The sequence below is a fragment of the Castor canadensis genome, chromosome 8 (genome assembly GCF_047511655.1).
Source record: "Castor canadensis chromosome 8, mCasCan1.hap1v2, whole genome shotgun sequence".
Taxonomy (NCBI): domain Eukaryota; kingdom Metazoa; phylum Chordata; class Mammalia; order Rodentia; family Castoridae; genus Castor; species Castor canadensis.
In genome coordinates, this window is record NC_133393.1 from 71,818,863 (window position 1) to 71,838,510 (window position 19,648).

Below are 19,648 nucleotides of genomic sequence, written 5' to 3' on the forward strand. Positions count from 1 at the left end.
CAGGAATGCAAAAGGGGAGATAACAAGAAACACCATGGAAGTCTAGGAAATCATCAGAGACTACTTTGAGAACCTGTATTCAAATAAATTTGAAAATCTTAAAGAAATGGACAGATTTCTAGATACATATGATCATCCAAAACTGAACCAAGAGGAAATTAATCACCTGAATAGATCTATAACACAAAATGAAATTGAAGCAGCAATCAAGTCTCCCCAAAAAGAAAACTCCAGGACCTGATAAGATTCTCTGCTGAATTCTATCAGACCTTTAAAGAAGAACTGATACCAACCCTCCTTAAACTGTTCCACGAAATAGAAAGGGGAGGAAAACTCCCTAACACATTTTAGGAAGCCAGTATTACACTTATCCCAAAACCAGGCAAAGACACCTCCAAAAAGGAGAACTATGGACCAATCTCCATAATGAATATTGACACAAAAATCCTCAACAAAATAATGGCAAAGCGAGTTCAACAACGCATCAAAAAGATTATTCTCCACTACCAAGTAGGCTTCATCCCAGGGATGCAGGGGTGGTTCAACATGTGAAAATCAGTAAACGTAATAAACCACATTAACAGAAGCAAAGACAAAAACCAGTTGATCATCTCAATAGATGCAGAAAAAGCCTTTGATAATCTCCAACACCATTTCATGATAAAAGCTCTAAGAAAACTAGGAATAGAAGGAAAGTACCTCAACATTATAAAACCTATATAAGACAAACCTACAGCCAGCATTATACTTAATGGAGAAAAACTGAAACCATTCCCTCTAAAATCAGGCACAGACAAGGATGCCCACTATCTCCACTCCTATTCAACATAGTACTGGAATTCCTAGCCAGAGCAATTAGGCAAGAAGAAGGAATAAAAGGAATACAAATAGGTAAAGAAACTGTCAAAATATCCCTATTTGCAGACGACATGATCCTATACCTTAAAGACCCAAAAAACTCTACTCAGAAGCTTCTAGACATCATCAATAGCTATAGCAAGGTAGCAGGATATAAAATCAACATAAAAAAATCATTAGCATTTCTATACACTAACAATGAGCAAACTGAAAAAGAATGTATGAAAACAATTCCATTTACAATAGCCTCAAAAAAAATCAAATACCTAGGTGTAAACCTAACAAAAGATGTGAATGACATCTACAAGGAAAACTATAAACTTCTGAAGAAAGAGATTGAGGAAGACTATAGAAAGTGGAGAGATCTCCCATGCTCATGGATTAGTAGAATCAACATAGTAAAAATGTCTATACTCTCAAAAGTAATCTACATGTTTAATGCAATTCCCATCAAAATTCCAACGACATTCTTTAAAGAGATTGAAAAATCTTCCATGAAATTTATATGGAAACAAAAGGGGCCATGAATAGCCAAGGCAATACTCAGTCAAAAGAACAATGCAGGAGGTATCACAATACCTGACTTCAAACTATATTACAAAGCAATAACAATAAAAACAGCACAGTACTGGCACAAAAACAGACATGAAGACCAGTGGAACAGAATAGACGACCCAGATATGAAGCCAGACAACTATAACCAACTTGTCTTTGACAAAGGAGCTAAAAACATACAATGGAGAAATAGCAGCCTCTTCAACAAAAACTGCTGGGAAAACTGGTTATCAGTCTGCAAAAAACTGAAACTAGTTCCATGTATATCACCTTATACCAATATTAATTCAAAATGGATCAAGGATCTTAATATCAGACCACAAACTCTAAAGTTGATACAGGAAAGAGTAGGAAAAATTCTGGAGTTAGTAGGTATAGGTAAGAACTTTCTCAACGAAACCCCAGCAGCACAGCAACTAAGAGATAGCATAGATAAATGGGACCTCATAAAACTAAAAAGCTTCTGTTCATCAAAAGAAATGGTCTTTAAACTGAAGAGAACACCCACAGAGTGGGAGAAAATATTTGCCAGCTATACATCAGACAAAGGACTGATAACCAGAATATATAGGGAACTTAAAAAACTAAGTTCTCCCAAAACTAATGAACCAATAAAGAAATGGGCAAGTGAACTAACCAGAACTTTCTCAAAAGAAGAAATTCAAATGGCCAGAAAACACATGAAAAAATGCTCACCATCTCTAGCAATAAAGGAAATGCAAATTAAAACCACACTAAGGTTCCACCTCACCCCTGTTAGAATAGCCATCATTAGCAACACCACCAACAACAGGTGTTGGTGAGGATGCAGGGAAAAAGGAACCCTCTTACACTTTTGGTGGGAATGTAAACTAGTATAACCACTCTGGAAAAAAATTTGGAGGCTACTTAAAAAGCTGGACATCGATCTACCATTTGATCCAGCAATACCACTCTTGAGGATATACCCAAAAGACTGTTACTCCAGAGGCACCTGCACACCCATGTTTATTGCAGCACTATTCACAATAGCCAAGTTATGGAAACAGCCAAGATGCCCCACCACTGACTAATGGATTAAGAAAATGTGGTATCTATACACAATGGAATTTTATGCAGCCATGAAGAAGAACGAAATGTTATCATTCGCTGGTAAATGGATGGAATTGGAGAACATCATTCTGAGTGAGGTTAGCCTGGCCCAAAAGACCAAAAATCGTATGTTCTCCCTCATATGTGGACATTAGGTCAAGGGCAAACACAACAATGGGATTGGACTTTGAGCACATTATAAAAGCGAGAGCACACAAGGGAGGGGTGAGAATAGGTAAGACACCTAAAAAATTAGCTAGCATTTGTTGCCCTTAATGCAGAGAAACTAAAGCAGATACCTTCAAAGCAACTGAGGCCAATAGTAAAATGGGACCAGGAACTAGAGAAAAGGTTAGATCAAAAGGAATTAACCTAGAAGGTAACACACACACACCGGAAATTAATGTGAGTCAACTCCCTGTATAGCTACCCTTATCTCAACCAGCAAAAACCCTTGTTCCTTCCTATTATTGCTTATACTCTCTCTTCAACAAAATTAGAGATGAGGGCAAAATAGTTTCTGCAGGGTATTGAGGGGGTGGGGGGAGAGGAAGGGGGTGGAGTGGGTGCTAAGGGAGGGTGTGGGGGCAGGGGGGAGAAATGACCCAAGTCTTGTATGCACACATGAATAAAACAATAAAAAAAATAAAATTTTCTAATTTAAAAATTAAAAAAATAAATAAAATAAAATCAATGAACCAATAAAAAAAATGGGCGACTGAACTAAACAGATCTTTCTCAAAAGAAGAAATTCAAATGGCAAAAAAACACATGAAAAAATGCTCACCCTCTCTGGCCATAAAGGAAATGCAAATCAAAACCACATTAAGATTCCACATCACCCCTGTTAGAATAGCCATCATCAAAGTCACCACCAACAAAATGTGGTGGTGAGCATGTGGGAAAAAGGAACCTTAATACACTGCTGGTGGGAATGCAAGCTGGTGCAACCACTCTGGAAAAAAATTTGGAGACTTCTTAAAAATCTAAACATAGATCTGCCATATGATCCAGCAATCCTACTGCTGGGGACATACCTAAAGAAATACAACACAGATTTCACCAGAGGCACGTGCACACCCATGTTTATTGCAGCACTATTCACAATAGCCAAGTTATGGAAACTACCAAGATGCTCCACTACTGACGAATGGATCAAGAAATGTGTACTTGTACACAATGGAATTTTACTTAGCCATGAAGAAAAATGAAATCTTATCATTTGTAGGTGGATGGATGGAACTGGAGAACATCATTCTGAGCAAGGTCAGCCAGGCTCAGAATACAAAATCTTCTGAGATTTCATATGAAATCATATGTTCTCCCTCATATGTGGACTTTAGATCGAGGGCAAATGCAGCAATGTGGTTGGGCTTGGATCACAAGACAAGGGGAGAGTACATACGGGAGATATAGGAACAGGTAGAAAACTCAAAACATGAAAGTGTTTGATGTCCCCACTCCAGAGGAACTAATACAGAAACCTGAAAATGACAGGTTATCATGAGCAAAGAATCAGAAACCCATGAAAAGATCAGTTAAAGTTGAATCAACATGGGTCGTAACACATGGATACATGAAAGCAATAGTAGGAATCTCTCTGTATAGCTATCCTTAACTCAGCTATCAAAAACGCTTTGTCTTCCTTATTGTGCATATGTCTTTTCAGTGATAAGGGCAGAAGGGGACATGCCTGGAACTGAGTAGGGGGAAGGGGAAAGGGTGGGGGAGGGGGCAGAGTGGCAAAATGACCCAAACAATGTATGCACATGTGAATAAATGAATGAATAAATAAATAAATAAATAAAAAGAAATTACACAATTGAATATTTCTACTTAAGAAAAAAAGGAAGATAAAGCAATGAGAAGTTTATGTTTCTAAAATTTCTACATGCAGATTCATTATCTGGTCATGGGCATAATTTTTCTCTAAATATTTTTGGGATCAACAAACATACAGCAAAAGTGTGTTATATTCTCAAATGTGAAATTAATTTATAAATTATGACAATTTCCCTGCAATTGCCTCAAACTATGGAGGACCAGGATCCAGAGGGTTTGGTATTTGTGAAAATTAGTGTGACCTGGATAAGGTTTAGTTCAATCATATTTATTTCTTGTTTTTAAAATTATATTATTTCTGAAGAAAGATATGGAGTAATAATTAAACAATACTTCAATAGTTAAGAATGAAAATAAATGACAGAAGTTAAAAAAATCCGACATATTGATATTTCTGTAGCAGAGTGGGTAGAATAAAATATTCACAACTGCCACAGGAAGCTGCTTTTTTCCCCTATAGACTCTCCTGTTTTTTTTCAATCTTCTTATATTCTTTTTATACAAAGAAAGTATATATTAAATTTTCTAAGAAGCTCAAATAAATTTCAATCACAAAATTAAAGAAATGAACATCAAAATATCTTTGGGTAGATTAATTTTGAGTTGAATTGAAATTAATAACATAGGATGAAGGGAAGTTTCAAAGTGATGATAACATTTGAATATAGATCTGCTTTTCCATAAAATCTGTAATTGCTAAGTCATAAATTCCTCCAAGAAATGGCTGAAAAGTAGATGTGAAGGGTATAAACAATTTCACCCAATGAAAATATTTAAAACATCATTGAACTATGGATATTAACATGACCCATGTGTTATTTGTAGCTAAGCATGTTTTTGAAAAAAATTGATGGCACTAGGTGGAAAGCTTCAAAATGGAAATCATATGTGTAAATGAATGAAGGTATAACTGAAGAAAAGCATTCACAGGACTTTCCTCATGAGAATCATTCAGATTAAAAAATGAAGAAAAATTTTCATAATTATGAAGCAATAAATATATTTTTATTAACAAAGAAATTAAAAATGAAATGTAATAGTTAAAATTTGGACATACACAGTTCATTGTGAAGCTTACTGTCACCTCCTTAATCATGCATAAAAAATGCTATTCTCAAATGACTTGTAATAGTATTAATTCTGTATTTTATCTTTCTTTATGAGTTTTTATTAGGTTATATTCATTATATAGGGAGGATTCATAATGACAATTCCATTTAGGTTTATGTTGTATATTAGTTGCATCACCCCCATTTTCTCTCCCCTTCAACCCCCTCCCCACCCCACTTAATGCAATAATTGCAAGAGGTTTCTGTTTTCTATTTCATATTGGTATATGAAGTCCCTCTATCTTACACCATCACCTTAATCTCCTTCATTAGCCCACCCACTTGTATCCCCCCACATTGTACTTATATTACTGTCCATTCTTTCATTATTGGTATTTAAGTTGATGTTCAAAGGGGTTTCTCAGTGTATCCCCACTCTAGTGTACTTCACTTTGGTCTTCCATTATTCTCCCTTACTCCTTTACTTCTCACACCCCCATTTTTCAACAGCTATCAATACACATCCTTATATCCTCTACCTTCACAGATTGTTTTACAATATTACTGATGCTCTATCATTCTCTTTTCCTTTCCCTTTTCCCAAGTTCCATAGAGTACTTACACTATTACAAATATGTTCTGTATATGAGTTTGTATGTATTTTATCTTTAACATAAGGGCTTCCAACTAAAATCCAGCTGCACATATAGTTAGGTTTTAAAGTTTGGCATTGTGACATTGTCTGTATTGTAATATAAATAAAGTAATTCTATTGTTATTTTCATTCCTTGTTTCTAAGCTAGGTAATTAATAAAAATCTTTCAATAATGAATGTCTCTTTGAATAAGGTAATCATATAAAATGCCTTGACATCTGTCTGAGCCAGAAATGGGACCTTGCCTGTGTGAGTCAACATTTGGCCTTGTGAGAAAGCTCCAAGGAACTGGGGCAAAAGTCTCAGGACCAGACTGTTCCTGTGGATGTGTGAGTTGGTACCTGGCCTTTTGAGAAAGCTCCAAGGAACTGCAGCAAAATTCTCAGACCAAACTGTGCCTGAATGAGTTGGTATCTGGCCTTGTGAGAAAGCCAGACATCCAGAAAAAAAATATTCAAGGTTCCCAGATGACTTCGTGTCCTTCAAATGTAAATAAGAAAGTTATGTTGACCATGTGCTTCTCCTGCTTCTTTGTTCCCATTTTAAAGGAGACATAAAAAAGAGTTAATTTTAACTGTGTTCCCTTTGCTAATGTAAACTTGACACATAATACTTGGCATGCTTTTTCTGACCAAATGCTCTCTGTGTAAAAGGAGTTTATAAAAAGCAATGTATACTTCATTAAAGTGGCTATTGAGCAGGACTCAGTAGTCTGCTAATCTCTTCTGGCTTTGGTCACCCAGGTTCTGCCAGTAAATGGAATTACATTTGGTGCCTGAAACAGGGACCTGAAGGAGAATTTTGAAAGTGATGTGAAGACCCTCACAGAAGGAGGTAAGTGAGACAAGATGGGGCAAAATCAGTGCAGAGTCCAGCCTTTTCTTTCACTTGTACATCATTTTTTTATTATGAGGAGGAGCTTGAGTTTCCAAACAGCAGTTAAAGGACTGCTTAGAAGTAATTTGTGAGTATAATCCTTGGTTTCATGAGGAAGGTACTTTAGATGAAGAAGTTTGGGAGCGAGCTTGTAAAAATGTTGAAAAGGCATACAGACAAGGAGAAAAGATTCCTGTTCATTTTTGGATAACATGGGCTCTGGTTAATTCTGTAATTCTTATACTTGGGGGAGAGAGAAGGAAAGAAAATTTAGAAAAAGATACTGTCGCCTCCCTTCATGGGTATATATTAGATGCAGATGATACTGAAAAAATCACTAAGGAATGTAAAAGGTGCTTTAGTGATGGCTTTATTTTGCCAGAGGAAACTGAAAGTAAACTGCCACTTGCAGCACCAGCAATTTCAGTGGCTTCTCCCAGGGAGACTGCTGGTTTTTTTCCTCCTCCCCCAGAGAAGGAAGATTGGAATGAACATCCTGAAAGGGAAACATTGAAGAGGAAATGCTTTACTTACATATTCACCCCTACAAGAACTTGGGAAGAAAGAATGACCTTCATTAGCAGCTCACAGTCCTATCCCCCCATGGCTGCATGAATTGCAAGTGCTGTTTCCTGTTATGTTTAATATGAATGGCAATAACACTTATAATAGATTGGATATGAATCTTATAAAAGACTGTAAAAAGGCTTGTGTAACTTATGGTCCTGCTTCTCCTTTTTGTAGAGAATATTTGGCAGGATGGAGCAATGACGCTTGGTAGATTTCCTATGATTTTTCATATTATGGCCCATGAATAATGAAAAATTACAGGCTTTAAAACAATTAATTCAAAAACAATTAGAGCACAAAGATATAGAACCTCCCTTTTCTCCTTGGAATTCCCCAGTGTTTGTTATTAAGAAAAAATCTGGAAAATGGAGACTTCTTACAGATTTAAGAAATGTATATGCATCTATCGTAACTATGGGATCTTTACAATCTGGCTTGCCTACCTACTCCAGCATGAATTCTTAAAGAATGGCCTTTGATAGTTTTAGATTTACAAGATTGCTTTTATACTATATCTATATATCCCAAAGATAGGGAAAGGTTTGCATTTTCTGTTCCTATCTGAAATCAGCAAGAACTTTTGTAAAGATATCAATGGACAGTGCTGCCACAGGGTATGACTAATTCCTCCACTATGTGTCAGTATTTTGTAGGAAAAATATTAAAACCTGTTAGAGTAACATTTCCTGATGCATATATCATCCACTATATGGATGACATTTTAATTTCTCATGCATGTTCTAAACACTTACAAAAAATTTTAAAACCACACAAAAATCTTCACAAGAAGGAGGATTAATAATAGCTCCTGAAAAAAATACAAACTACTACTCCTTTTCAATATTTAGGTAATGTAGTTGAGTGACTCACCATTGAACCTCAATAATCTGCCATATGAAGAGACTCATTAACAACTCTAAAAGACTTTCAAAATTTACTAAGAACATTAATTGGCTTTGTCCTTCTTTAGGTATACCAAATTATAAACTTACTAATTTGTTTTCTATCTTAGAAGGTGATACCGCCCTGGACAGCTGTCGAACTTTAACACCTGTTCCTGAAAATGAATTACACCTTTTTGAGTCATGGTTACAGACTGCTTTTCTAACAAGATTTGATCTTTTAAAACCTATTTCCTTGTAAATATTTCCTTCTCCACATTCTCCTACAGGAATTTTAGCCCAGAGAACACTCCTTTAGAATGGTTATATTTAAAACAAAAAGAAACTAAAGTGTTAACTTCATATGTTTATCTAAAATCCTCTTTAATTGTACAGAAAAGAAAAAGATGCCTAGAGATGTTGGGATTTGATCCACAACTCATCATTTTATCCCATACTAACAAACAGTTTCAAAATCTGTTACCGCTTAATGATAACTTAAGTAATAGTATAAGCAATTATTATGGATATTTAGGTAATCATTATCCAACAGGTAAGTTGTGGGATTTTTTAAAACGAACTCCATTTATTAACACTACAGTAAAATTAAATCTTATATCTCATGTTTCAGTTTATTACATAGATGGATCATCATCAGGTAAAGGAGGCATACATGTGAAAGGAATAGGAGGTCTCAGCGGGCCCCAACCCCCTTGTTGGAGAAACCAGTACCAAACACCCCATGAAGATAAGATAAGCAATGCGGCAGGGCGTGGTTAGGGCATATAGAATGTGAGGAATGTGAGCAGGAGGTACGTGCAAGATGTGAGGTACGTGCAAGATGTGAGGTATGCGCAAGATGTGATCTGCCTGCTTACCCAATGTTGATAACGAAAATATGCACACCACTGCAGTCTATATAAGATTTCCCCTAAAGAGGCTCAGGGTCGTGTTTTCCTAACCGGTCCTGCGTGTCCGTGTGGGAGTTCGACCCTGGCTAGCCAGCCCAATAAACTCTGCTTTGTTGATTGCATTCACGCCTGGCTCTCTGTCTCTCGGGGGAATAGGATTCCGGGTCCTAACATTTGGAGGTCCCACCGAGATTTCATTTTCTCGAGAGACAGAACCTGCCTGCGAGAAAGCAGGGGCGATCCCAAGTCCTAGGCGTTGGGAGGGGATCCCAGACCCTCATTTGGAGGAACTTGAGTGTTCCATTTGGGCCGCGGCGGGGATTCGGCCAATCCCCAGGGAGATTCATTCTGGGAATCTCGCAAGGAGGACCACAGGGTCCTATTGGGAGAGGCTTTCCTCTCATTTGGGCTCGAGCATTTTAGGAACCCTGGCGCCAGGTGAAGAACTAATTGAGCTAGTCGACCGACCACCCATCAAGTGGACGCCTTTCGGCCTGATATCCCAGTTGGACGGTGAGGAGGTTGAATGGGGTGCGCACCAGTGTGAGAGAAGGACCGGTCCGAGCGAGTGCTGGAGAGTGTTGTGTGTGTGTGGAATTATTGTTGCCTTTACCCTTTTTGTTCTATCTCTCTTGGTGTTTGAGTCTCCTTCCACAATGGGACAGGGCCAAACAACCCCAAAGTCTCTGATCCTTTCTTACTTTTCAGAAGTTAAAGAAAGGGCCTTAAATGCGGGTCTGGTCATCAAGAAAGGTAAGTTCGACACCTTTTGTTCTGCAGAGTGGCCCACCTTTGGAGTCGGGTGGCCCATTCAAGGTTCCCTCTCCCTAGACCTGATCACTAAGGTTAAAGCAGTCATTTTTCAGCCAGACAATCGAGGCCATCCAGACCAAGTTCCTTACATTTTGGTTTGGGAGGGTCTGGTGAGGAACCCTCCCCCTTGGTTAACAGTTTTTCTGACCCACCCCTCCAGTTCGGCCCCCGGGGCTAAAACCCCAGTCACGCCCGCCTTGGTCATAAAGGAGGAGGAAAAACTTCCTCTTCCCACCTTGACCGGTCCTCAAATTAGGGCATCTCCTTCACCATCTCCGGTCTTACCAGAGAGTTCCCCCCTTTACCCATCCCTCGCAGGGGCAGAGGAAGATCGGCCGCCTCCATATATGACTCCCCCTAGCCAAGCCAGTGCCCCGGAGGAGGAAATTTCCTCATCCTCCTCAACAGGACTGGCAGCAGGAGGAGGAATGGGTCGAAGACTTCGCCCCCGAGGGATCCGGGAAAGGGAGGGGGAAGACGGGCCCCCCTCATCAACACAGGGGGAGGAAACTGTCCCTACACTTCCAGTCCGGATGGTGGGCCAAGGGGGACCGGGAGGAGGGCAACAGTTTCAGTACTGGCCCTTCTCCTCCAGTGATCTATATAACTGGAGGACGCAGAACCCGCCCTTTTCTGAAGACCCCAAGTGTCTCATAGATCTCTTGGAGTCCATCATGCATACACACCGTCCCACTTGGGATGACTGTCATCAGCTGCTCAATACTCTTTTTACGACGGAGGAACGAGAGCGCATCCTCAACGAAGCGAGGAAGAACGTCTTGGGGGATAATGGGAGACCCACAACTCTCCAACCGGCCATAGACGAGGCTTTTCCCCTACGCCGCCCTGATTGGGATTTCGGGACCACAGAAGGTAGGGAGCGTCTTCGGATCTACCGCCAGACTCTTATGGCCGGTCTCCAAGCGGCCGCTAGAAGGCCCACCGATTTTGCAAAAGTGAAAGCAGTCGTTCAAAGGGAAAACGAAAGCCCGGCCGGTTTCTTAGAGCGCCTCTATGAGGCATACCGTCAGTACACCCCTATTGACCCTGAGGCGGAGCTCCACCGGTCTGCTGTAGTGCTCTCATTTTTTAATCAGGCAGCTCCAGCTACAGGTAGCGGAAAAGGTCTTTACCGCTAGGGAAACTCCAGAAGAAAGGGAGGAAAGACAGAGAAAGGAAGACAGGGAGGCCCAGGAGAAATTGAGAAAAGAGGACCGGGAGTTCCAGGCTAAGGAAAACCGAAAGCAACAGAGAGAAATGGCTCGTATTTTCCTAGCGGGTGTCCGGGACCAACCCAGGGGAGGGGGCCACGCCAGGACCCTGGATAAGGAACACTGTTTTTACTGTAAGGAAACGGGGCATTGGAAGAGAGAATGTCCTAAGTTAAAGGGAAGAAGAGGGTTTGGAAGGAGACCGGGGGAAAACAGGGAAAGGGAACGAGCAGTAGAGCAGGCCAGAGTCCTCCTAGCCGGAGAAGAGGACTGAAGGAGACGGGGCTCAGACCCCCTACCTGAGTCCTGGGTAACAATGCATGTGGAGGGGAAGCCAATGGGGTTCATGGTGGATACCGGCGCCCAATATTCGGTTTTAAACAAGGCACATGGGCCTTTGAACAAGGCACGAACAAGTGTTGTTCAGGGGGCCACCGGTACGCAGTTATGTACATGGACTACCAAAAGAAAGGTGAACTTAGGAAAACACCAGGTCACACACTCCTTCTTGGTCGTCCCTGAGAGCCCCACTCCCCTGCTCGGACGGGACCTACTCACCAAAATAGGGGCCCATATCCATTTTGAACCAGATGGAATAATTGTGACTGATCGAGAAGGGAGCCCGATTCATGTCTTGTCCCTATCATTGGCTGACGAGCATCGTCTGTTTGAGAGTCAACAGGAACCAGGAGGGGACATGACTCATTGGGTAAAAAGATTTCCCACGGCCTGGGCAGAGACTGCGGGAACCGGCCTCGCCAAACACCTCCCGCCCGTAGTTATACAATTGAAGGCTTCTGCTCTCCCCATTCGGGTGAAACAGTATCCTATGCCTGAGGAGGCCCGAAGAGGCATAGCCCCTCATATCCACAGGCTAATAAAGGAAGGAGTACTGCGGCCTTGTCAGTCTGCCTGGAATACTCCTCTGCTCCCCGTCCGAAAGCCGGGAAGCGGGGACTATAGGCCTGTGCAAGACCTACGAAAGGTAAACGAGCAGACGGAGGACATTCATCCCACCGCTCCGAATCCCTATACCTTGCTCAGCCACCTACCCCCCTCGCAAGTATGGTATACAACCCTTGATTTGAAAGATGCTTTCTTCAGCATTCCATTGTCAGAAATTAGTCAGCCGCTATTTGCTTTCGAATGGCAAGAAGATGGGGGCCAATCCGGACAGCTCACTTGGACCAGACTGCCGCAAGGATTTAAAAACTCTCCCACCCTGTTTAATGAGGCCCTGAGCCAGGACCTGGAACCTTTTTGCCGGAGCCACCCACGAGTCACTCTATTACAGTATGTTGATGACTTACTGTTAGCGGCAGAAACCCGAGAGGAGTGCATGAAGGCTACTGAACACCTGCTAACGGAATTAGGTGAGCTGGGGTATCGGGCAAGTGCCAAGAAAACTCACATCTGTAAAAGGTCAGTGACATATTTGGGTTATCGGATTGCAGATGGGGCAAGATGGCTGACTGATGCCATGAAACAGACTATTCTGGCTATCCCATCCCCGACATCCACTAGGGGGGTGAGAGAATTCCTGGGCTCCGCGGGGTTCTGTAGACTCTGGATTCCAGGATTTGCGGAAATAGCCAGACCCCTATATGAGGCCACCAAAGAAGCTCCAGATTGGAGTTGGGGAGAGAGAGAACAACAGGCCTTTGATCAGCTAAAAGACGCTCTTTTGCAGGCCCCTGCCTTAGCCTTGCCAGATCCAAGATCATTCACTCTGTTTGTAGATGAGAAAAAGGGGGTAGCCAAAGGAGTCTTGACCCAACAGCTAGGTCTCTGGAAGAGACCAGTGGCATATTTTTCCAAGAAATTAGACGCAGTAGCGGCAGGATGGGCCCCCTGCCTCCGCATCATAGCGGCCATTGCCGTGCTGGTGAGAGAAGCCGATAAACTAACCTTTGGACAGGCCCTCTGGGTAAAGGCCCCTCACCCGGTGGAGGGAATCCTTAAACAACCCCCTGGGAAATGGATGACGAATGCCAGGCTCACCCACTACCAGGGGCTCTTGTTGGATTCCCCTCGGATCACATTCACAGATCCCGTAATCCTGAACCCTGCCACCTTGTTGCCTAACCCGGAACTGCAGACACCTGTCCATAACTGCAAAGAATTCCTCTCCGAAGTTACACAGGTACGGGCTGACCTAAAGGATACCCCCCTGTCCGGCTGCAAATTAAACTGGTACACGGATGGAAGCAGTTTTTTCCAAGATGGAGCCCGAAGGGCAGGGGCAGCTGTAGTCGACCAAGAAGGAAATATGGTATGGAGCAGCGCCCTCCCACCCGGAACATCAGCCCAAAAAGCGGAATTAATTGCCTTGGCAGAGGCCCTGGAGAGGGCAAAAGGAAAGCGAGTCAATATCTACACCGATAGCCGCTATGCTTTCGGTACCATCCATGTCCACGGGGCCATCTATCGCGAAAGAGGATTCCGCACAGCAGAAGGAAAACATCTAAAGAACCTAGCCGAAGTCCAGCGTCTATTAATGGCAGTGGAAAAACCGAAGGCAGTGGCAGTGATGTATGTCCCAGGCCACCAGTCTGCCAAGACGCCGGAAGCTGTCGGTAACAACAGAGCAGATCAAGAAGCAAAGAGAGTAGCAATGGTGAGTCCTCCCATGGAGACAGGGCAACCTTCCACGGTTGCGGCGATAGACGTGCCGGTCCCAGAGCTCCCTCCGCTACCCCCCCGACCAGAATACTCCACAGAGGATTTCACTTGGATGAGAACCCACTCCCCCTTTAGAGAAGGGGAAGACGGATGGAAAAGCGACTTGGAAGGCAAGTTAATTCTGCCTGAAAAACTCGGACGATTCCTGTTGGCTAACTTACATAAGTCCACCCATTTGGGGTGGAGAAAATTACTAGACTTGTTGACATCTGCGCAGCTCCGATTTCCGAACCAGACCATAGCAGTCTGCCAAATTGTGGAAGATTGTGCCAGCTGCACAATCATGAAACCAGGACGAAGGGAGGGGCACCATACAGGTACTCGGGAACGGGGGAGGGCTCCAGGAAGAAGTTGGGAAGTGGATTTTACTGAGGTAAAACCGGGAAAGTTTGGGTACAAATATTTGCTGGTATTTATAGATACCTTTTCAGGCTGGGTGGAGGCTTTTCCTACAAAGAAGGAGACGAGTCAGGTAGTGGCAAAGGCTTTGCTAGAGGAAATCATACCCAGATATGGGGTGCCCTAGGCAATTGGGTCAGATAACGGTCCGGCTTTTGTTAGTAAAGTCCTGCAAGGACTAGCCCAGACTATGGGGGCCAATTGGAAGCTACATTGTGAATATAACCCCCAGAGCTCAGGGCAAGTAGAAAGGATGAATAGGACACTAAAGGAGACCTTAGCCAAATTGGCCCTGGAGACTGGCGGTGATTGGGTGACGCTCCTTCCCTTGGCCATCTTCCGAGTCCGGAACTCCCCTTATGTCCATGGGCTAACCCCCTTTGAGATCCTGTATGGGGCTCCACCCCCCATCATTCAGAGGACCTTAAGCCTGGGACTAGGTGATCTGGCCCCAAATTACCTGACCATGTTACAGGCTCTAGCTAAGGTGCAACAATGGATTTGGCCCTTAATTCAAGCATACCACGCTGTTGAGAGGGTCCCGGCTCCGGAACATGGCATAGTCCCGGGTGACATGGTATGGGTTAAAAGGCATCAGTCCAAAAACCTAGAGCCTAGATGGAAAGGAACTTATGTTGTACTGTTTACTACCCCTACCGCCCTCAAGGTTGATGGCATCGGACCTTGGATCCACTACTCCCACGTGCGTCGAGCCAATCATCAAAAACAAAAAGGGGTCAAGGAGTGGACTGTACGGCGGCACCCAGACAACCCATTAAAGCTAAAGCTTTTGTGGCCCCGGGAACATGCAGAGTCTTCAGGAGCAGCCACGGATGGGGTGGCTGATCGCTCTGATCTTGCTCAATGCCCAGAGCGGGAGCCTCGCAGAAACCAACCCTCACCAGCCCTATAAGCAAACCTGGATACTCACCGATGGGGAGACTCATACCACCCTCAACGAGACTACTCGCACTGCCCCCATAGGATCTTGGTGGCCGGAGCTTCAGTTCTGCTTCAGAGACATCAATCCTGCCTACAAGTCTACTGCCCCAGAGTCAGCCCGACGTTATGGGTTTTATGCCTGCCCCGGCCACAAAAAGAACCAGGAATGTGGGGGGATACAATACTCCTTCTGTAGGTCATGGGCATGTGTCACATCCAATGATAGTGAATGGAAATGGGGGATATCAAAATCAGACCTAGTCAAATTTGCCTTTGTAAATGGGATATTAAGGGGGCACAGAATTCCGATACCCACCCATAAATGCCAGCCCACGGATCTAGATAGAATCAAGGTCACTTTCACTGAAACTGGCAAGAAGGACACCCCTGGGTGGATACAAGGTAAGGTATGGGGACTTGTGTTTTATAAATATGGTGGACATGCTGGCTCGACCATAGTGGTCAGATTAAAGATTGAGCCCATAGGGCCACCGTCCACAGCAGTAGGCCCTAAAAAGGTACTTAGGCCGCCCAATGTAAAGCCATCTCCCCAACCTTCCACGACTCACCACCTTCCCTCAACTGTAGCTCGGGCTAATGTGACAACTCCAAGACCATCAGAAACCAGCCCTCCCTTGGTGAGACCCAGTCTCATGACCGGATCTAAAGACCCCCTCTGGGACCTAGTGGACGCTGCATTCCTGACATTAAACCACACCAACCCTAACATGACTAACTCATGTTGGTTATGTTATGATGTGAGGCCCCCATTCTATGAGGCAATAGGGCTAAACACCACTCACGATACCTCATCTGAGGAAAACCCTACTCAATGTTCCTGGGGAGACCGTAAGAGAGGTCTGACCATACAGCAGGTAAGCGGCCAAGGAACCTGCTTAGGAAAAGTGCCAAAGAACAGACGGGACTTATGTACTGTTATTAACACCAGTTCTACCTGGGAAAATGCTATTAAATGGGTAATTCCAAAGGACAATGGGTGGTGGCTATGCTCGCGGTCTGGACTCACCCCATGCCTATCAACTAAGGTGTTTAACAGCTCTAAAGAATTCTGTGTTATAGTGACTGTGCTGCCCCGCATCCTCTATCATTCGGAGGAAAGTCTATATTCATACTGGAATATAGGAACAGGTGAGAGAAAGAAGAGAGAGCCTATTTCTACACTAACCATTGCTACCCTACTTAGCCTAGGGGTGGCTGGGGCAGGGACCGGCATAGCCTCCCTGGCTACTCAACATAAAGGGATGTCTTCGCTGCACGCAGCCATAGACGAAGATATAGAGAGAATAGAAACCTCCATTAGCCACCTAGAAAAATCCCTCACTTCTCTGTCTGAGGTAGTACTTCAAAACCGATGAGGTCTGGACTTGTTGTTCCTCCAAAAAGGGGGGCTATGCGTTGCTCTAGGGGAAGAATGTTGTTTTTACGCTGACCATACCGGAGTTGTTCGTGACTCCATGTCTAAACTCCGAAAGAGCCTGGAACAAAGAAAACGAGAAAAAGAGGCAGGGGAAAGCTGGTTCGAGTCTTGGTTTAACCAGTCCCCATGGTTGGCTACCCTTTTATCTGCACTGGCAGGGCCAATAATAATCATCCTATTACTTGTTACCATAGGACCCTGGATTCTAAACCGACTTATGACTTTTGTCAAAAGTTGAATTAAGACTATCCAACTTCTGGTCCTCCGCCAACAATATCAGGCTCTTCATCCCCTTGAGAATGATTCCTCAATTTAGGCCATAAGAAAAGGGGGGGAATGAAAGGAATAGGAGGTCTCAGCGGGCCCCAACCCCCTTGTTGGAGAAACCAGTACCAAACACCCCATGTAGATAAGATAAGCAATGCGGCAGGGCGCGGTTAGGGCATATAGAATGTGAGGAATGTGAGCAGGAGGTACGTGCAAGATGTGAGGTACGTGCAAGATGTGAGGTACGCACAAGATGTGCTCTGCCTGCTTGCCCAATGTTGATAACAAAAATATGCACGCCACCGCAGTCTATATAAGATTTCCCCTAAAGAGGCTCAGGGTCGTGTTTTCCTAACCGGTCCTGCGTGTCCGTGTGGGAGCTCGACCCTGGCTAGCCAGCCCAATAAACTCTGCTTTGTTGATTGCATTCACGCCTGGCTCTCTGTCTCTCGGGAGAATAGGATTCCGGGTCCTAACACATGGACCTGATTTACATAAAACTATTCAAATTAATTATTCTTCTGCATAACAGGTAGAATTAACAGTTCTAATTTATTTATTGCAAAAAATTACAGATAAACTATTAAATATTGTCACAGATTCAGCTTATGTAGTAGGACTGTTTCCTGCTATTGAAACTGCTCTTATTTCTACTACTCATAAGGTTACGAAAATTTTATAATCCTCAAGAACAAGCTATTGTTGAAAGGGCACATAGAACTCTAAAAACACAATTGTTAAAAAATAAAAAAGGGGGAACTCCCTGAGATACCTTAGCATTAACACAATTTATTTTATCTTTAGCAATTTATTTTATCTTAGCATTAACACAATTTATTTTATCTTTGAGTCAGCTACTTTCTTGAAACCTTTGTTTTGTTTTAACCATTAGTAATATCTGCCACAATCTCTGCTAATAATTTTCATTGCCTTGAGACATATTTGACTCAGAAAGAAACATCCCATCTTCATGTTGATTTTTCCACCTATACTGCTCACATGTTTGTGTCAGACATCCCAGTGCACTGTGCCAGAGAAAACTGAGGTAGGAAGTAAATAGTTATGCTATAGTATTCTTAAACACAGTGTGGGTGTTTATAATTTAGGCTATTTAGTCAAAAAATATCTAGTTCCACATCCACTTAGAAAGACTGTGATCTTAAGTCTATATAACTATTTACTTCCTACTTCAGTTTTCTCTCTGAATAGACAGCACTATATACTGCTATTTTGAGGATTGAACTCAACACAGGTACTATGCTTAACCAAACATCTGGAGTTAGTAAGCCAAAATAAATTGTAACCATGCTTATTCTTAATGTTAGAATGAATAAGAATGTGAAATAAACTTTCAAAATGTTTATTACTATAAGAGGAAAACATGAATGGTGAAGAGAATGTTCACAGTTGAAAAGCTGAGAAGCAGAGTTTAGATTTCTCTCTTGAGAGGCCCTGATGTCACAGTGCTTCTAGGCAGGGATGATAAGACATCCTGGCCCAGTGCATTTTCTATGGGCCATTAATAAAAAGGCACAAGTCCTTTACATGCATGATCGTGTCTCCACTGAATTTCTGTGGCATCAAAGTTGACATATTCATTGTTTTATTTACAGACTGTATTGGTTTAAAAACATAAGCTGTTTTCAAGTATGCTTTACATCCCTCTGGTATTATAAATATTAGATGATCTAAAAGAACCAAATTCACTATAAATCTCAGGTGTCAAAATGGTAAAATTTAATTTAATTTTATTTTCTTCCAGGAAAGAAAGATTGTGAAATTTTTGTACATAACAAGAGACACAGCTATCAAAACTAGAGATTAAAAACCACCAAAAAAGATAATATATCTAAAGTTTAAGTAAAATAGGAAGCTACATACAGAATTTTCAGCCAACATATCAGCATAGATGGAAAATCAAATGGGAAAGTACTGTATATAGTTGAAATCTTAAATCAAAATCTTGTGCTTATCATTTGAAGAGTCTGAATTATATACATAATTCTAAAAAATGAAAGTTGGTGAAACTTTCATTTCACCAACTAGCTAAGATTTAGGTATCAGTGTGACAGCAATTTATATAGATTAATTCATATAATCCTTAAAATTACTCACAAAATAAGTGGTAATCAATTTAACAGGTGAACAAACTGAGAGTAAGTCAGATAACTTTTCTAAAGCCAAAAAGTTAGAGAAGTTGTAGCCTCTTTATATATTCTGGATATTAATCCCTTGAAAATGTGACCTTATTTAGAAATGGTTATGACAGATGTAATTAGTTAAGATAAGGTCATGTAGAGTAGGGCAGGACCTTAATTCAATATGATGTGAAGACACACAGGTGGAATACACTAAACAGCAGAGAAAGAAATAGGAGTAATGAATTGCAAGCCAAGGATTGAGAGCCATCAGCAGAATTTAGGAAGAGGTGTGTGTGTTTGGTGGGGTGGTGTTCCTACCCACCATGTTTTAGAGGGAGCATAGTCCTGATATTTTGTTTCTGGGCTTCTAGCTACAAGACTACAAGATAATAAATCCTTGTTTTAAGCCAACAAGTCTGTGCTACTTTGTGAGAACAGTCCTAGGAAGCTGACAAATTGTTCATCAAATATATTCATAATTCTAGCA